Raw genomic sequence first — 17,203 nt, 5'->3', positions numbered from 1 at the left:
CACAAATTTTTCGAACTGATCGATTATTCAGACCATTTTTCGGGTCCCTTCGTGTCCAAAAAATATTTTTCGGACTGATCGATTATTCAGACCATTTTTCGGGTCCCTTCGTGTCCGAAAAATAGGTCGGCGACTGTATATGTGAGACAAAAATGTAGCAACCTCACTGTAGCCATAACCACAGCCAAACTTCAGCAAGTGGATGAAGCGACCTAATCTTCAGTGCTAACAGACGACTCATGCTGAAACGTTCGCACTTGTGTCATTGCACCATTTAATCGTGAACATCAAACACGGGCATAATAATGCACGTAGAGCATGCTGTCCTTTTCTACGACTTCATTCACGCATATTAACACATGGAGTGCCGAACTCAAGCGTGACAATGCCGCATTTCAAGCAGAGCGCTATACACACGCATTTCGTCCAACGGCCCGAAAGTCTAGCGTACCCAGCATGCCTTGGGACTCGTTCAGATTGAGCACCACCTATTGCGTTTAAAAATTTCCCCACCGCTCTATTCAAGCGCGTGATGTCTACACAAAAATGCTTTGTGGTCACTGTTCTGAAGTGAATGAAAACATAGCCTAGGCTCCGGGATCTGCACCTAAATAAACTGCCAGTGCACCACAATGTCCTTGTGAAACTGCCTGATGATTGAGCCACTTGTTATAAAAGCTGCATTTTCAATTAATGTATAACTTCTTCCTGATTAGAACATGGACAAATTGCAGAGCATGATCGAGGACCTAGACAGGCAAAGCAGAACAGTGGGTCTTAGAATTAATGTGTAGGAAACTAAAGTAATGTGCAACAGTCTCGGAAGAGAACCGCAGTTTATGATAAGTGGCAAAGCGTTGAAAGTGGTTAGAAAATACATCTACATAGGACAGGTCTGGACCACGAGTGAAATAACTAGGCAAATTAATATGGAGTGAAGTGCATTTGGCAGGCATTCTCAGATCATGAATGGCAGTTTACCAATATCCCCCTAGAGAAAAGTATACAACAGCTGTATCTTACCGGTACTCACCCGTGGAGCGGAAACGTACAGTATAATGAAAAGGATTCAACTTAAATTGAGGACAACGCGGCAAACTACAGGAAGGGAAATGATGGATGTAACGTTGAGAGACAAGAAAGCAGAGAGGGTCGGAGAACAAATGAGAGTCAATGATGTCCTAGTCGAAATGAGGAGGAAGAAATGTGTTGGGGCAGGGCGCATACATATTGTGAAGCCACGATAACTGGTCGCTGCTAAGGGTATGGTAGTAAATTCCAAGTGAAGGCAAGCCTAGCAGGGGATGGCAGAAAGTCGGCTGGGCGTATGATATTGGGAAGCATGCTGGGGTAAGGTGGCCACACTTGGAACAGGATGGGGTTAACTGGAGAGATATGGGGGAAGCCTTTGTGCTGCAGTAGACTTACTTTGATGATGTTGGTCGATACAAGCCGGCTTCAGTTTGACCTCAGTGTTCTTCTAAAGGGAGGAGACGTCAGATTTTTCAGTGTTCTTTTTTTTGAGCGAAAACTGTACTACTCGAGGTAAAATTCAGAGTTTCACCTGGCTTTGTGCACCTGACATTGAAGCCCGACCAAGGTCAAACCAAGCACACACCCCCAAGACCAACAATATATGACTATTGTCTTGTTGCGCATAGCCATGATATGCCTGTATGGTATGGTCATAGCTAATGACCAGCAACCACATGACTGATGGCCAGTGGTCACTTGACCTTGGCCTTTCGAGCTGAGGTTCGCATCACCTGATATGACATCATCCGATGATGTACCAATGACGTCACACCATTCTTCGCTATAAATGCCGCCGGCTTTGCGCTTGCTTTCACAGCTGCCGAAGCCATGGACGGTGACAGAGCTGGGCCATCTGCGAGTACTCTGTGTCGGAGACGTCAAGCCAAATCGATGTCAAGTTCGATGTCAAGCCTGCCTTGCTAAAGCCCGGGAACGTTACCGCGTTAAGATGGCTGCTGAAACCCCCGAACAACGAGAAGCAAGACTCACGGCCGGCGACACACGAGACCGACCGTGCCAAGAAGCGTGGCAAGATCGAAGCGAATCCAATACAGCCAAGCCTTAGAAGACACCAGCCTATCCACTGATTGCAGTAAAGCCAAACTTTCATCGAACCATGTGGAGCCATGTAAAACCAAGGTTTCGCTCTTCTAGTCTACCAGGTTAAAGGGACTGTGAGGAGAACTCAATTTTTTTTTTGTTGGCAAAATCTGACAGTTCGGCATTTCATGGCTTTGCTGCCGCTTGTCCGGGAGCGAAAGATGCATTTATTTCAAAGAAATTTGGATTCAACGTTTAAAAAGTTTTTCCCGCTCTCCAATTCAAACTCGGCGCCCTCTTATGTCACGGTGTCCTCTTATGACGTCACAGGACGGAGTGACGTGAAACGTGACGTAAACACAGACGCAGACTCCGTGATTTCTGGCAACTAGCGGTGCGGTCTAGCAGCAGCCGAAATGAAAGCTACCGCCGCTGCACGTTGAAGGCATCTATCGGGGGTCGCTACTGTTGCTTCGTTTACGTTTGCACCGGCATCTTGCCAGCGTTACGATGGATCCCGTTCCCGAACCCGACAACGAAGTTCTCGCAAAAACTGCGGCCTGCATTTCAGCGACCTTAGCCCCACAGAGCGTGCGATGCTTTTGAGGGAGCACGGTTAGGTTAGGCGTCGGTGGGTCGTTTCCCCCCTTCCTCAGTAAGCAGCCGTTGCAAACTAAATATCATAACCCCAGTGCAGGGAGTCGCACGGGGCGAGGACAAGGTCGGCGCGACCAATCGGAGGCTGGCCGAGGCTTTGGGGCCAATGGATTGTGATTCCTTGAACGGCGCAGTTGCACGGTGCAGCAGGCGGCATCAAGGAGCTTTCTCACAATTGCAAGGGCCAGAATTTTGTTTTTTTTTCCGCAAAAAACGGATGGGTGCTCAAGGGCGCTCGTGTTTAAAGTTGGCGGCTTGAAAGTAAAACTGACGCACGACGCTTCAGCAGGTTTTGCGCGTTTCCGGAGGTACGGGGCCCACTGAATCGGGCTCTCTCGCCCACTTGCATGTACCTTCAGAGCTGTACTGTGAATAGATTAAATTAGCCAAGAGCTCGAAGAGAACAGCTCTGAATGGAGCCACAAACAAACAAGTTGGAGGAGAGCGGAGTCACGGTCTCTGCAGGTTCCAAATCTCTTTTTCTTAGCTGCCTTGTATCTTGTCTCCCGTCCCTAATTAACGATTTTCGTTAAGTAGTTCGAAGTTGACTGGTAGTGCGATGGTCACGACAACTGCAGCCCCACGCTGGGGTTGTTTACATAGCTGTGCGCAAACAGTACTGCTCGTTTGCTTGGCATAAAATGCAAGGTGGGCTCTCCTTATAAAGCGCGATGTCAAGACAGTCAGTCAACGGCATTGGCTAGAGGACCTCCTTTGAGGGGTAACTGCCGCTTGACTTGTATCCTCCTATAGCATCCCTGCCAATGGAATGCAGTAATCTATTCAAGCCGGGCAACATCATTTTGTCCTCAGTCTCTGTTCAATGGTACCAGTTCTAGTAAGGGAGGAAGGATGCAGGCCATGCTTTTGTGGCCAGGGTGTCCCAGCATGCAGCTTCACACCTTATCCAGCGCTTTGTATCTGTGCGTAAGAATTTCAGTGCCTTGCATGCCCTTTGCTATTGCCATTGTGTGCGATTGTGGACTTGATTAATTCTCAGCAGTACTTGATTCCCATATTTCTTGCAGTATCATCACTTCGTCATCAGTATAGAAAAGTTCATTTTTCCAAAAGGGGATCTGTGGTTATTGTGCTTGGCTGCTGACCCGAAAGACGCGGGTTTGATCCTGGGCACAGTAGTCGCATTGCATTGACGGTGAAATGCCAGAGGCCCGTGTGCTGTGCAATGTCAGTGTACGTTAAAGAAGCCCAGAGGGTCGAAGTTTTCCGGAGGCCTCCACTACGGCGTCCCTGATAGCTTGAGTTTCTTTGGGACTTTAAACCCCATAAACCAAGCCAATCAAGCTTGCATGCAGTTTTCCATGTGACCTCATGCAATGGCCTAGTAGTTTTGGTGTTCGGCTGCTGAGACTAAAAATGCTGGTTCAAATCCCGACCGCAGCAGCCGAATCCCAGTGGAGACAAAATGCAAAAACACATGTGCGCTGTTTGATGTCAGTGCATGTTAAAAAACTCCGGGTGGTTTAAATCAAACTGGAGTCTTCATCAAAATGGAGCCTTCCAGCACGTCTCTCACAGCCTATGGGCAATATTGGGATGTTAAACCCCATGTACTGTACCGTAGCATTCTCTGTACCACAGTTTTCTGTGTGCGGTATTTGCTATCTTTCCTTTTGGGAATGTTGTTTGAACCTCCACATGTTTTCGTTTGCCTGTGCAGGTGATTCGTTGATCCCTGGCATAGACTGATGTGCATGAGTGGGCTGCGCACAGTTCGCTTGGTGGTTCATGCCTTGCCCTCCAGTTTGCGGGGCAAAACACCAGTCTTGTTTCCACCACTGACACCAAAGACGTCCATGCTTCAGGAACAGTGGGATTTCATCCACGCTGAGAGGTAGAGGTAAAATCTCGTGTGGAGTTCCAAGTATTTACTGGAGCCAAAAGGACGTAGAAGTCTTGCATCCACTTTTGGCCAGCCAGGGCGCTAGCATTGTTACTCAGTTGTCTGCGTATTGTAATGAGGTGACTGCTGATAGGCAGGTGAAGGTTTTGGTCACAAACTTTGCCCCAAAACGGAAAATTACTTGGCTGTGGCAATAGCAGCAAGTGCACTTGGCAGATGTCAGGTTAAGAATGCCCACCGCTCTTGGTCATGCTCACTTTCGGGTTGGGAAAATATTCGAGATGAGGGGCCTAAACTGGCGACCACGATATCGAATTTCTTAGAAATGGCCATGCGTGATTAAGATTGTTGCAGCTCACTCCGGTTGCATATTGCTGCGAATATTTGCAGTGTTTGTTCGTTTTTCAAATCTGCCGCCACACCACTTTATCGCTTTGTTTGCGATGCAAGACGCGACTAGATTTATCTCGATTGATCGCAGCCAGGCAGAGCTGACTCTACGTTGTTCCGGAATGTTCTAGTAACTTTGCGCTCTTTATCTCGAAAGTTCGCTATCAGCTTTAAATTGAGCACGGCCGACAGCGGCCGGCATTCTGTTCGACGACCGCCGAGCACGCTTGTCGCTTCGCCGCCGCCGAGTGATTCAGTCCATTTTGGGTGCAAGTCAGCCCAGTAAACAGTTTTCTTTTAGAAGACCCTTTCGTCCGTCTTCATCGCTGCTTCGACTGCCGTCACCACTACGTGACAATATTATGTACCAGGCACAAAGTTATCAGGCTACGTGTTGGCGGCAATAATTAACGTGACACAAGCCTTGTTCTCGGCAGAAAAGCTGGCACTAAGCTCAATGCACAGGCGCATATGCAAAGCAAGAAAACATGACCATTTTAAGAAGGTGTTGAAGTGGTCAAAATTGTATTTAATTATCCTTAAGTCCATGAGGAACTCCTGCAAGCCTTTTGATGCAAGAGTGTTTCAAAATCTGGTTGAGGCAACTGCTTATTCGGCGATGGTCAAGGCAGTAATGCTTTCCTGAATGCACAGCACTGTGGCGCCTGGCATTCGCACTGTTTGTGCTCTGCAGGTTTACAAAAATTACGAAATGCTACACTATGTTTGTTTAGGCATTGTTTTCTCATGTTTTCTTTTATTTTTCAGCCTGTACATGCTCGCTGTATGAGTGCCTGCCCGAGTCATCACTGCAGCACTTGCAGCAATGCTTGCACGTGAGCGTAGAATTGAATAAATGCCCAGTTTCGACAGCTGGAGGTTATTGAATTTTCTTGTGGGAAATGAAGCTCCTGCTGGTACTTGACAGCATAGATCACAGTGACGCCTATAGTAGGATCAGGCACCATTTTGCAAGTCTATTGGTTTCATGCGTGCATTCAGGATGTCCAAGGGAAGTGCATTCAGATGGACGTGGTTGGCAGTGCCCAGTTTTCTTCTCACGGGAATTTCAATGGAAGCAAGTTTGAGGATGTATGAAGGACAAAGAAAGGAAGTACATTTGGCAGTGGTGAATTTTCTATTGAAAAGTTTAAAGGAACCAATGTTTTTCTTTGAACTTCCTTTGGACCAACAATTGACCCCTGCCCATAAATTCAATCTGAATGCACTTCCTTCGGCCACCCTCCAAAATGCACATCCTTTATTCTATACCATCAAGCTTCTTGAGGATGTTGAAAGAACAAAAGTGTACATTCAAATTGAACTGACTTGGCACTGGTGAACTTTCTGTTCACTGGAAATTCAAAGGAAGCAATCTTAAGAATAAAGAAAGTACACAGTTTGTACATTTCGAAGTTGTTCAAAGTAATTTTAGTTGTGCCAAATTCACAGTCAGAAGTTAATTTCCATTACCTGTTGGGTTTTTTACGTAATTTCCAATTTTAGTCTGAGTCGCTTTGGGACGTTAAACCCCCATAAACCAAATTTCCAATTTCCCTATTACTGCTCAAAAATGGTAACCGCAAAAAGTTGTGGCCTTGGTTGAGAACGTCAAAGGAACAGGAGCCATAGCATCTGTTACTTTGATGCTGGTGCCAGTTCTGTGCTTCACCCAATAATGACAACTTTGAAGAGCCAGCACACTGCTAGCAAGACGGCCACCTGTGTTTTGCTGCCATGAGAGCCATAAGAAAGCCAGGTGGTCAGTTTGATTAATGAACTCTGTGCCATTTAAAAACATTCTATGGGCAGAAAACAATCGCTAAGCAGTCTTTCTTAATTAGTTGCTAATCTTTGCTTCCAAATTTTTTGTTGTCGTGTTCTTTGTTTCAAACATTACATATTGCCCCAGGACACGTGATACGTGCTCTGCGATTTATATGTGAGGTAAATAATTTACTATCGCATTATTTATACTGAGCGATTTCGGTTTCTGAGCACAGGGGTGTGTTATGACGTCACTTTTAAGGAAGAGCAGCAACCCTGGTCACGTGGGCCCCAAAAGTACTGACACAAGGACCGCTGCGTCGTCTCGTACACATGCTATGCATACCAGAGCCTTTCGAAATTCTCAGAGCTCTCAGAGAAATTCAGAGCTCAGTACTTTCGCAGGTGTCACAGGCGCCAGAATGTACTACTGAATACCACACCCTGTGGCCTGGGAGATTTTGGCGCACTCTGTGCATGATTCCTTGACGACATGATCACTTCAGGAACATCACTGCAGTGCAAACAATGCAGAAAATAGAAATCTCATCATGCTAATAGCAAGCCGGATTTTAAGAGCGAACGCGACTTCATTATTTGGCGAAGAAAGCGTGGTCGGTTCATGAAGGAGTGCCTTCTGAGAGTTCCTGATGGAACTTAAAGCCGCCAGGCCCTTTATCTACGAGCCCTCTTTACCCGTCTTTTAACTACATGTGTGCACACGAAATCTCTTATGAGGAGAAGATATTATCGCATTAATAAAGGAATCGTGCCGAAATAGTGGTTATCCCTAGTTTTTGCATTTGCAATTTGGTTATAATCACAAGGGCTCTAATTGACCCTCACATGAAGAGGGAGTGAGTCAGTGCTTGCTGGTACAAACTGGCTTGCTTTGATACGGATTATCCATAATCGCTTATAATCCAAACCGTAGCTCACGTATTCAATCAAAACAAGACATATTTCATTGCACATTTCACTGCATATACACTCCTTCGATCCATAATTCATCGAAGTATGTATGCGAGCCATTTTGTTAATAACGCCCTCATGAACAGTGCCATGGTTGGGAGCCAATACATGTTGACAGAAAAGAAATACTAACCAGCCCGTATTATCTCTGTTTCGGAAGCCAATATATCATTGACCACTCATATCGGAAATTCTCCTTTTTTACCTTACACATTGAAAGAAAGGACGTGCGATCGCTGTGACGATGGTTTGGCAACACATACTCCAGTGACAAAGGAGCCTCCAATACATGTGCGAGAGTCCCCTGATCCCAGCCCTGTAAGGCCAGGAAGCCACCAGGTTAAAGATCCTCAGGTGGTTGAAATTTTTCCGGAGCTTTCCACTACAGCACCTCTTCCGTTCTTCTCTCAGTCCCTCGGGCGGGGGTTGAAGTGTCCGCCAAGATGTGAGACAGATACTGCACCATTTCCTTTCTGCAAAAACCAATTTTCAATCTCATTTTTCCCACATAACTACGCTTCCTAAGAAAAGATGGCCAACATCTCTAAAAAAAACTGAAGACTACAGCAGAGGTGCTATGGGTGCATATAGAAAACATGAAATGTATTTTCGAAGAATCGAACAAAAACTATATAGTGCTTGTTGCTTTGCTCCAGCTTGAAACACATGGTCGGCCATCTCTTGGGCAACAATCTGGTTGTGGAGAAGCGTACTTGAGGAATTTTGGATATCCCCCCTAAAAGAAGGGAAGTGAATTAAGGATAGTTTTCCTACATTGATAGTTGACATCACCTTAAAGTTGTTTGAATTTCTGTTTGAAATACAGATGAATTTCAAGATTGAGCTCGTTAAGGCTAGATAAGATTTGTTTGTAAAACATCAGGAAATTTGCCTGCTTGGTTGCATCCACCTCCTCCCAGCTTCAAGGGGTCGCTCTTGAAGTGTATCGTTCCATTAGCTGCCATTTCTAAGTTAAGAAAAATAAGATTCGTTATGACCAAGCACAAACAAATTGAAGGACGCTTAAGCTTCGTCTTTAAAGGGACTATGCAAAGAATTCAAAGTCGTTTGTAAATGTTTTCAATGCTTAGAAATGATGCTAATGAGCATTCACACCAAGTCCAGAACGGAGCCAGCAATTTATTATAAATTTTTAAAAAACGTGTTTTTTTTAATTCGCGGGCCGATTGGTGTGCTCGTAGTGACCGATTTTGGAACTAAAGTCGTGAAAAAAGACGTCACTGTACCCATGACGTCCCCAGGCCACCACACGCTGTCATTCGCTGGAGCCACGACGTCACGGGCACACTTCCGGTAGCCGTGAAAATCGTCTGCTCGTGCCGCCGCGCGACCCTCTCGGGCAAGTGCGGGCCAAGGCATTGCCTTCGCGCATATGGTTTCAATTTTCCTCTGCCGCCTCCTTCTGTCGAGAGTTCTGGAGCCACTCGCAGTGTCTTTTTCGTCCGCCCGAGATGAATACGCCTTGCTGTACAGTCGGCTGCTAACCCAGTGACTGGCGAGGTGAACTCGGGCATGTAATTCTTAGAGACGTGCGTGAGCGAGCTGCCTGGATGGAACGCATCGGACTGCCAGCATCGCACGCCCGCCAACGTCTCAGCGTTTGCGGTCGACACTTCGCACCTGACGCTTACTACTATAACCCAGCGCTCGTTCGACAGTCAGGCATGAACGTCAAGCATTACTGCTAACTACAACAGACGACAAGCAAAGAAACCCGACGCGCGCTGCAATCACGCCGCCGACGCTGCTGCTGGGGTGCTAGGAGGGACAACCGGAAGATGAAAGGGAACGTCAGCGGATGACGTATTCATGGGCGGGGCCCAGTCCCAGAGCTGTTTTCTTTATTTTTGTCTGGTGCCCTGCGTGTACGAGTTGAGGGGGCGAGAGGAGCGGAATTTTTAATCGTCTGTATCTTCGTTGTTATTGATGCTAGCTTAAAAATTCTTGCGTTGGGGGACGAGGGATGAAATGCCTATCTCTCTTCTGCTTTACGTAATCTCAATTAATTTATTGCATAGTCCCTTTAAGAGAGTGTCGCAGCGTTGCTGAGGAGTACACGGAACGCCATCGCCCGTACGGCGCGATGCTGGCCGTTGGACAATTTAAGGAAAGGACGCCTGTCTCGCTCGCATATCTCCGGGGAGGGGGTCCATAAGGGAAGGAAAATGAAATGAACAATTGCTTTTAAGGAAAGGAAATGACGCCTGTCTCACATTTCTTGCTGCACACCGGGATCCCGCCGTAAGGGAAGGAAAAATCGATCGATCAATCTATCCATCAATCAATCCTTAACGCTGTCGCGTTAAAATTCCTTCCCATACGCATACTGGGCATGTACATACAGTGCAATCCCAAAAACACCGAAACAATCAACAGACTCACGGCCACGGTCAATCAGACGGATCTACAGCAAAAGACGAGACATGAAAGAAAAAGATCTATGTAGACTTGTGCAGGGTTTCGTGCTGAGCAGGATCGTCTACTTCCTCCCTTACCCGCAACTGCAGCTTGCGGAAAGGAACAAGGTCGACCCTGCAATCCGGCAGGCCTACAAGGCGGCCCTTGGGCTCCCGCACAGTACGTCCACGGAAAGGTTGCTGGCCCTTGGGGTACACAACACACACTCGGAGCTCTGCGAGGCGCACCTCGTTTCCCAGCTCGGACGACTCACTCGTACGAGCGGGGGAAGGGCCATCCTATACAGATTAAAGATGTGCGAACAGCTCCCAGAGAGGGACTCGATAACGCAGTTATCTGCGCACATCAGGAAAGCTCTTTTGATTAAACCCCTACCCAAGAACATGCACCCCGCGCACCACGAAGGCCGACGCACAGCGAGGGCTCGCGCCCTACACACCCCATACGGCCGGAGCGACAATGTGGCGTACGTGGACGCAGCGGAATACCGGCAAACCCAGAGAAAAGCGTCTGCACTTGTCGAGGTGAACGGAAACGGCGCCCCGTTGGCGGCCGCATCGATAGAAACCACCTCCTTCGAGACGGCGGAGGAAGCGGCAATAGCTTAGCTATAACGAACACGCGTGCTGATATATTCAGCGACTCCAAAACATCCATTCGCAATTTCGCGAGGGGCTGTATCACACCTACCTCACTCCGCATCCTTCGAAACGCCCCCCTTCCGATTAGAGAAGTTGAATTGATCTTGGGTCCTTGCCCACTCGTCTAATCCAGGGAACGATCGAGGCGGCTCACGCGCAAGCCCGAGGTTTCGTCGACCGGGCAGTGAACGCGCCCTCCGACCCGAATTTCACGATGGACGGGTTGATCTCATTTCATGACATCACCCATCACTTTAGGCTGAAGAAGTGTGCATATTGCCCTCCCCACAAATCGTTAACAAAAGCGCAGGAAGTTACCTGGCGCCGACTGCAAACACGCTCCCTTCTGAATCCGGCAGTGCTTGGCCTCATGTACACTGGCCAGTACGACCCAAACTGTCATAAATGTGGTGAAAGGGCCACATACGACCACATTCGCTGGAACTGCGCAAATGGTCTGCCTTCGGCGGAGTTGGTACAGCCAACACCACCTAGTCTAGGTGGTGTTGGTACAGCTCCCTTCTCCCGAGCGGTGGGAGGCCGTGCTGGTCAGCTCGGACCCAAAGATTCAAGTACGGGCAATCGAGCGGGCCAATGAGGTCTCCGCCAGCCATGGGCTAGCGGCCATCTAGTATGTGTCTCCTGCAACCTGCTCTCGACGCAATAAATGTTTTACAATCCAATTTTCCTTTTTTGAGATGCCATAAATTGAGCCTGGGATTTTTCTGCCGAGCATTTTAAGCTAATAGACTCGAGATATTTCTCTATTACATCTATGGCTCTCTTAAGTGTGATTTCAATCTGTATATCGCTACCCCTGCTCACCCACAGTGTCAAATCGTCGGCATATATAGTGTGATGCAGATTTCTGATTCCGTCCAGCTGCCCTGAAAGCCCATTCATCGCTACATTTGTTTATTGTTTATTGTAATACCCACAGCGCCACAAGTGGCATTACATTAAACAGGGTCAGAGAGAGAACGGACCCTTGCGGCGTCCCTCTATTCCCCAATCTAATGTTTTCGAGTGATTATCCTCCCAGGCTGATGGTGGCAGCCCGATTTGAGAGAAAGTCGATCTCTTATGTAGTATATATATGTCTTGACTCCAACATTTATCGCGCGAAGGTGCTCAAGTATGGCAACGTGTTTGACGCTATCAAAAGCTTTGAAGACGTCCAGTCCAACGATGACACTAGTATCAACAGTCTTGTTATCGATGACCTGCTTCTTCAGATATAGCCTGACATCGCATGCCGATAGGCTTGATCTGAAGCCTATCATGGTATCAGGCTGAAGATATTGATGTTCCATGAATCTATTGAGTTTTGTTTGAATTACGTGCTCCATCAATTTTCCAACGCAAGATGTGATGGAAATGGGTCTAAGATGCTCAAAGCAGAGCTTCTTCCCTGGCTTCGGAGAATGAAGACCAGATTCGCAGCTTTCCATGCTTGTGGTATCTCTCCCTTGTTTCAGAAAAACATTAAAGATATAAAACAATGAATTGATGAGGACGACATAACGGCGTGAATGGCAAAAGGATCGATCGAATACAATAAAGAAAAGCTACAATGAGCGGCCGATGAAATCGGCCAGTTCGCTTTATTTAGCGGAATGCAGTACTCACCACAAAAATCGGAATTTATTACTCTTCCCAAAAAGAAACAGGCAGGTGAACGATAGAATTGGAAATCAACGGGCAACCCCTAAGAAGTACGAATAAACTTTTCATCTTCTGAATGTGGCTGCAGGGGAAGAGTAAGCGGGGTCATGCCATCCAGCTTTTGGAACGCTCAACAAAACAGATGTGCACAATGCTAAGCCGGGTTACGAACAGTGCAAAAGGGGTGCAAGAGCGAGAGGCGTTGCGGATCACTTTCAAGGTCACCATACCGAGGATGACGTACGCACTCCCGTATCTACTACCTAACAATTGGGAAAAGAACAAAATGGAAATGGGCATTACCCGCCGTGGTGGCTCAGTGCTTAGGTCGCTCGGCTACTGATCCGGAGTACCCGGGTTCGAACCCGACCGCGGCAGCCGCGTTTCGATGGACGCGAAACGCAAAGGTGTCCGTGTGCTGTGCGATGTCAGTGCACGTTTAAGATCCCCAGGTGGTCGAAATTACTTCGGAGCCCTCCACTACGGCACCTCTTTCTTCCTTTCTTCTTTCACTCCCCTTTTATCCCCTCCCTTATGGCGCGGTTCATGTGTCCGCCGATATGCGAGACAGATACTGCGCCATTTCCTTTCCCCCAAAACCAACCAACCAGGTGGTGGTGGTAGTGGTTTTATTAAAAATAATAGTAAAAAGGAAGGAAAAGATTTTTGCTGGCCCCGGCATCTGCCATCGATACTGAAGCACCTGAGCTGGGGCAGCGGAAATAAAGGATAGCAGGCAGAATGGAGAAATGAAAGAGGTGAGGGGACAGGAAGAGAGGATAGGGGGAGAAGTAATATGTACAAACTATTTACACAATAAGAAATGTGTCCAGGTTGTGCGCGTGATTAGTTCATTTTAGAGGAATTAAATCACATGCGCACAGCACTGTGTTGGTTACAACTAGAGTGGAGCGTCCAGTTGTTAATCGTCTTAAGTATAACTCGCGGAGGGTTGGGTCACTGCGTGTAACTACCTGACGGAGAACAGACGGGACGTCAAGCCCGTGTGTTCGAGGAATGCACAGAGGCTCACCAAAGTTCGTTCACGAGTGCGCGCACTGCCCTGCGGCCACAATAGCGTCTTGATGGTGTCTGGTAGTATGCCCTGCGCCCTATAGGCCGCAAGCATATCGCGACGAGCATCGGCGAACGCGGCACAGTGAAGGAGCAGGTGTTCTAGTGTTTCCACTGCACCGCATCCGTCACACACATCACTCGTCGCGATTCCGTGACGCACCCGTCGTTCCCCGGGCCACACGCAGCCATTGCACGTTGTGACCGTGTAAGTGCGCGACAGCCGGCGACACTGTCGATGCGCTCACCTCCCGCGATGCGTGGGTCGGGGTGCTGCTTTCGGAGATGGTCGTGGACGGCCGCACGCACGTCCAGCGAAAGGGGCAGATCGCTGGCAGGTAGTTGGTGTGCAGCGGTCGCGAGGTCGTCAGCTTCTTCGTTGCCGGCGATGCCGCAGTGACCGGGCACCCACTGTGCACGCACGGCACAACCTCTCTGCGCGAGGCGCTCGATGCGCGAGCGAATTTCCCGCACTAGTGGGGTACCGCGGCCGTTAGATTGCAGGCGGCTGAGGGCGGCGCGGGAGTCGCAAAGCAGAGCTATCCTGGGCGGCGGAGGGCCGAGGTTGAGCAGCAGGTCCAGCCCGAGCTGGATCCCCATCAACTCCGCCGTGGTGGAGGAGCCCAGGAAGGCTGCGTGTTGCTGGCTGTGCAGTCGCAGGGCGGGGATGGTGGCCGCCGCAGCAAAGGAGCAGCTGTCGCGGGCCACTGAGCCGTCGGTGTACACGAGGAGATGGTCCTGGAGCTCCTCGTGTATGACGGCTCTGGCCAGCTGCTGCACAGCACAGAGGGGTGTGCTCCGCTTTCCCGCAATGCCGACGATCCCTCGCTGATACCTCCGAGGCAGCAGGCCAGGGCGCGCAGGAGCCGTAGGGGGTGGGCCTTGTGTCAATTGCTCATACTCGAGCAGCGCCGCGACCATTCGTGAGCGCGGGTGCGCGCGCATACGCTGCAGCAGCGAGGCGCCGTCCGGTGCGCGGTGAAGCCGGTCGATATGATTCAATGCCCTGCGCGCTGCTTGGAGCTCAGGTGGCCACGCTCCTGCCTCGGCCAATGTTCCAACCAACCATTTTCATTTTCTGGAGACCTTTACTACGGCAGCTGTTTCTCGCTTTTCTTCTTTTTCTGAATTCTTTATCTCTTCCTTATGGCGCGGTTCGGGTGTCCACCTACTTATGTGAAACAATTACTGCACCATTTCCATTCCTCAAAAACAAATTTTTAATTTCCAATTTTCTGTAGTGCTCGGGCAAGTAGACGCGTCTCGGGTGTCTGTAACGTTGAGTGCGTTCCGCACACTGGATAGGCAGCACTGCCACCCTCGCAGATGGCATTTGCATAAATGGTTGATTGCGAGCAGCACGCGACAGCGAGCGGGGCTTGGCTTGAGCCAGTAGGCAGGCCCGTGCCCTTTCCTTTTCCTTCTTCCTCTCAGCAACATCAGTCAGTCAGAGGTTGGTCCCCCAATGAACGCTGCGGCCTATTGCTGCAGTGCGCGTGTGTGCAATAGAGTGTTTCGGCGCTAATGCATGCAACCCACATCACACTCACCACCGCCACCTACCTCAAAGCACGATTGTGGCGTCCACTGAGCAAGGGAGCCAGTTATGCGACCTTCCTTCCCCCAAATTCATCGGAACCTAGAACGCTGTCAGTGCCAACGTCAATGAGCACAATGAACGCCGATGGTCTATAGAAAGAGAAAGCAGCGGCTGATTGTCGCCATAGGGTTTCTCCTCGGTTCAAGTTCAAACTCCGGAGGGGAGTGGCAAAGCTTTCGCTTAAAAAAAAATGATTCAGTCACCGTGTGGAAGACGAAGTAACCAGCGCTATAGCTGCTTGGTTTACTATAATTTATATGAATGAGATTAAAGCAAGGTACACCAATGGAATTACGAACTTTACGTTTCCATAAATTACCCTTATTGGCCGACATCTTCGATTTATAAGTGAGGTCACCAATCAATCACCAAATGGATATATCAGTGACGTCACCAATTGATCACCAATTTGATACATTAATGACGTCAGCAATCAATCACCAATTGGGTCGCTAAATCGGTTTACTGTGGGAACCGCCGTCTTGAGTTACTCCGACAGAAAATTTCACGCCGAAAGCAGGCGGTAGCAACGCCAAGAAGTCGAGAAACATGATAAGAGCTAACGCTCTTAAGAAATGACAAGAACAAGTAAGGTCAAGGTATTCCCAGGGAACATTGGTTTTTTTTTTTCAAACACCCGCTACCGTTACCATTTGTGTCACATGTGCGTGGACACCGGAACCGCGCAGTGAGGGAAGGGAGGCAGGAGGGAGTGAAAGAAGGAAAGGAAGAAAGGGGTGCCGTAGTGGAGGGCTCCGGGTTAATTTCGACCATCAGGGGATCTTGACATGCACTGGCATCGCACCTCACACGGGTGCCCTTTGCGTTTCGCCTCCATCGAAACGCGGCCGCCGCGGCCGGGTTCCAACCAGAGTACTCCGGCTTAGTAGCCACCGCGGCGGAACATAAAGCGCTGATTATCAACGAGTCATCGAGTGGTGATTATCCACAACGCGAGTTGGACAAAACGCCCGCCGCGGTGGCTCAGTGGTAAGGGCGCTTGGCTACTGATCCGGAGTTCCCGGGCTCGAACCCGACCGCGGCGGCTGCGTTTTTATGGAGGCAAAACGCTAAGGCGCCCGTGTGCTGTGCGATGTCAGTGCACGTTAAAGATCCCCAGGTGGTCGAAATTATTCCGGAGCCCTCCACTACGGCACCTCTTTCTTCATTTATTCTTTCACTCCCTCCTTTATCCCTTCCCTTACGGCGCTGATCAGGGGTCCAACGATATATGAGACAGATACTGCGCCATTTCCTTTCCCCAAAAAACCAATTATTATTATTATTCTATCAAGCCAAACCGCAGCGTCCCGGCGTGCGTTCGTGCGAAGACAGGACGCATGTCAGACATGTTTTTTTTTACTTTTTGTTGTTTTAGGCGCGCCAATAGCACGCGAGCATGATCACGTGACACTCGCCCACGTGTTAAGCCAGTCCGCGAAGAGAGCAGAGAGCAAGAAGACGCAACTGTAGTTGAGTGGTGTAGAAACCGGCTGTTCGTCAGCTGAGGTCGGACACACAAAGCTAAGTGAGTATTGTTATTTGCTGCTTCGCAATATTTTCCCGTGCTTTTATTTCACATCTCTCTGAACGAGATTTTTAGGTTCGTGGTGTGTTGAGGAATTTGGCGACCAGTTTTTTTTTCCCCTAATGATTTGAGTTCGAGATCTGTCGTTAGGCCTAACGGCGCGTTTCTCGAGAGATGTACAAAGTATCATGCTCCTTCGCGATTTGGATCTCGATTTTTTCTCAGTCGCTATGTATTGCCTCGGTATTCGCCTCTAATTATTGCGGAAATGCATTTTGCAGTTTCATAATCTTTCCCAAGAGTCAGAATTTTTGTGGATCTTGATGGAGAATGCTTTCAGACCTGCTAAGACTGAGCGTTCGAAGTGAGCACGGAAGACGGAGGCTGCTTTGGGCTTGTTTGCTTAAACGTCGCATTTCTTTGCGTTATCGAGTTATTTTTAAACCTCGCTGTCTGCTTATTGTCGCGATGCAGTAACCGAGACGTTCATCATGCCGCTTACGTATAATGGCTTTCTGGGTCTCAGCTGA

The 17,203-nt window shown here is 48.7% G+C and overlaps 1 protein-coding gene across 2 annotated transcripts in view; it reads left to right on the top strand.

The window, feature by feature from the left end:
- Window positions 1-17,203, top strand: part of LOC144111292 (piwi-like protein 1) — a 59,300-nt gene that overhangs the window by 18,849 nt on the left and 23,248 nt on the right. The window contains exon 5 of one of the 2 annotated variants that reach the window (XR_013310019.1): window positions 1,853-4,401. The exons of the other annotated variant lie outside the window; for it this stretch is intronic. The gene's annotated coding sequence lies outside the window, so the exon portion shown is untranslated. Of the gene's footprint in view, window positions 1-1,852; window positions 4,402-17,203 lie in introns of those variants that run through there. 2 annotated transcript variants of the gene reach the window in all.

This window comes from Amblyomma americanum, chromosome 11 (assembly GCF_052857255.1).
Source record: "Amblyomma americanum isolate KBUSLIRL-KWMA chromosome 11, ASM5285725v1, whole genome shotgun sequence".
Classification (NCBI taxonomy): Eukaryota; Metazoa; Arthropoda; class Arachnida; order Ixodida; family Ixodidae; genus Amblyomma; species Amblyomma americanum.
This window is presented reverse-complemented; position numbering and strand designations above follow the sequence as displayed.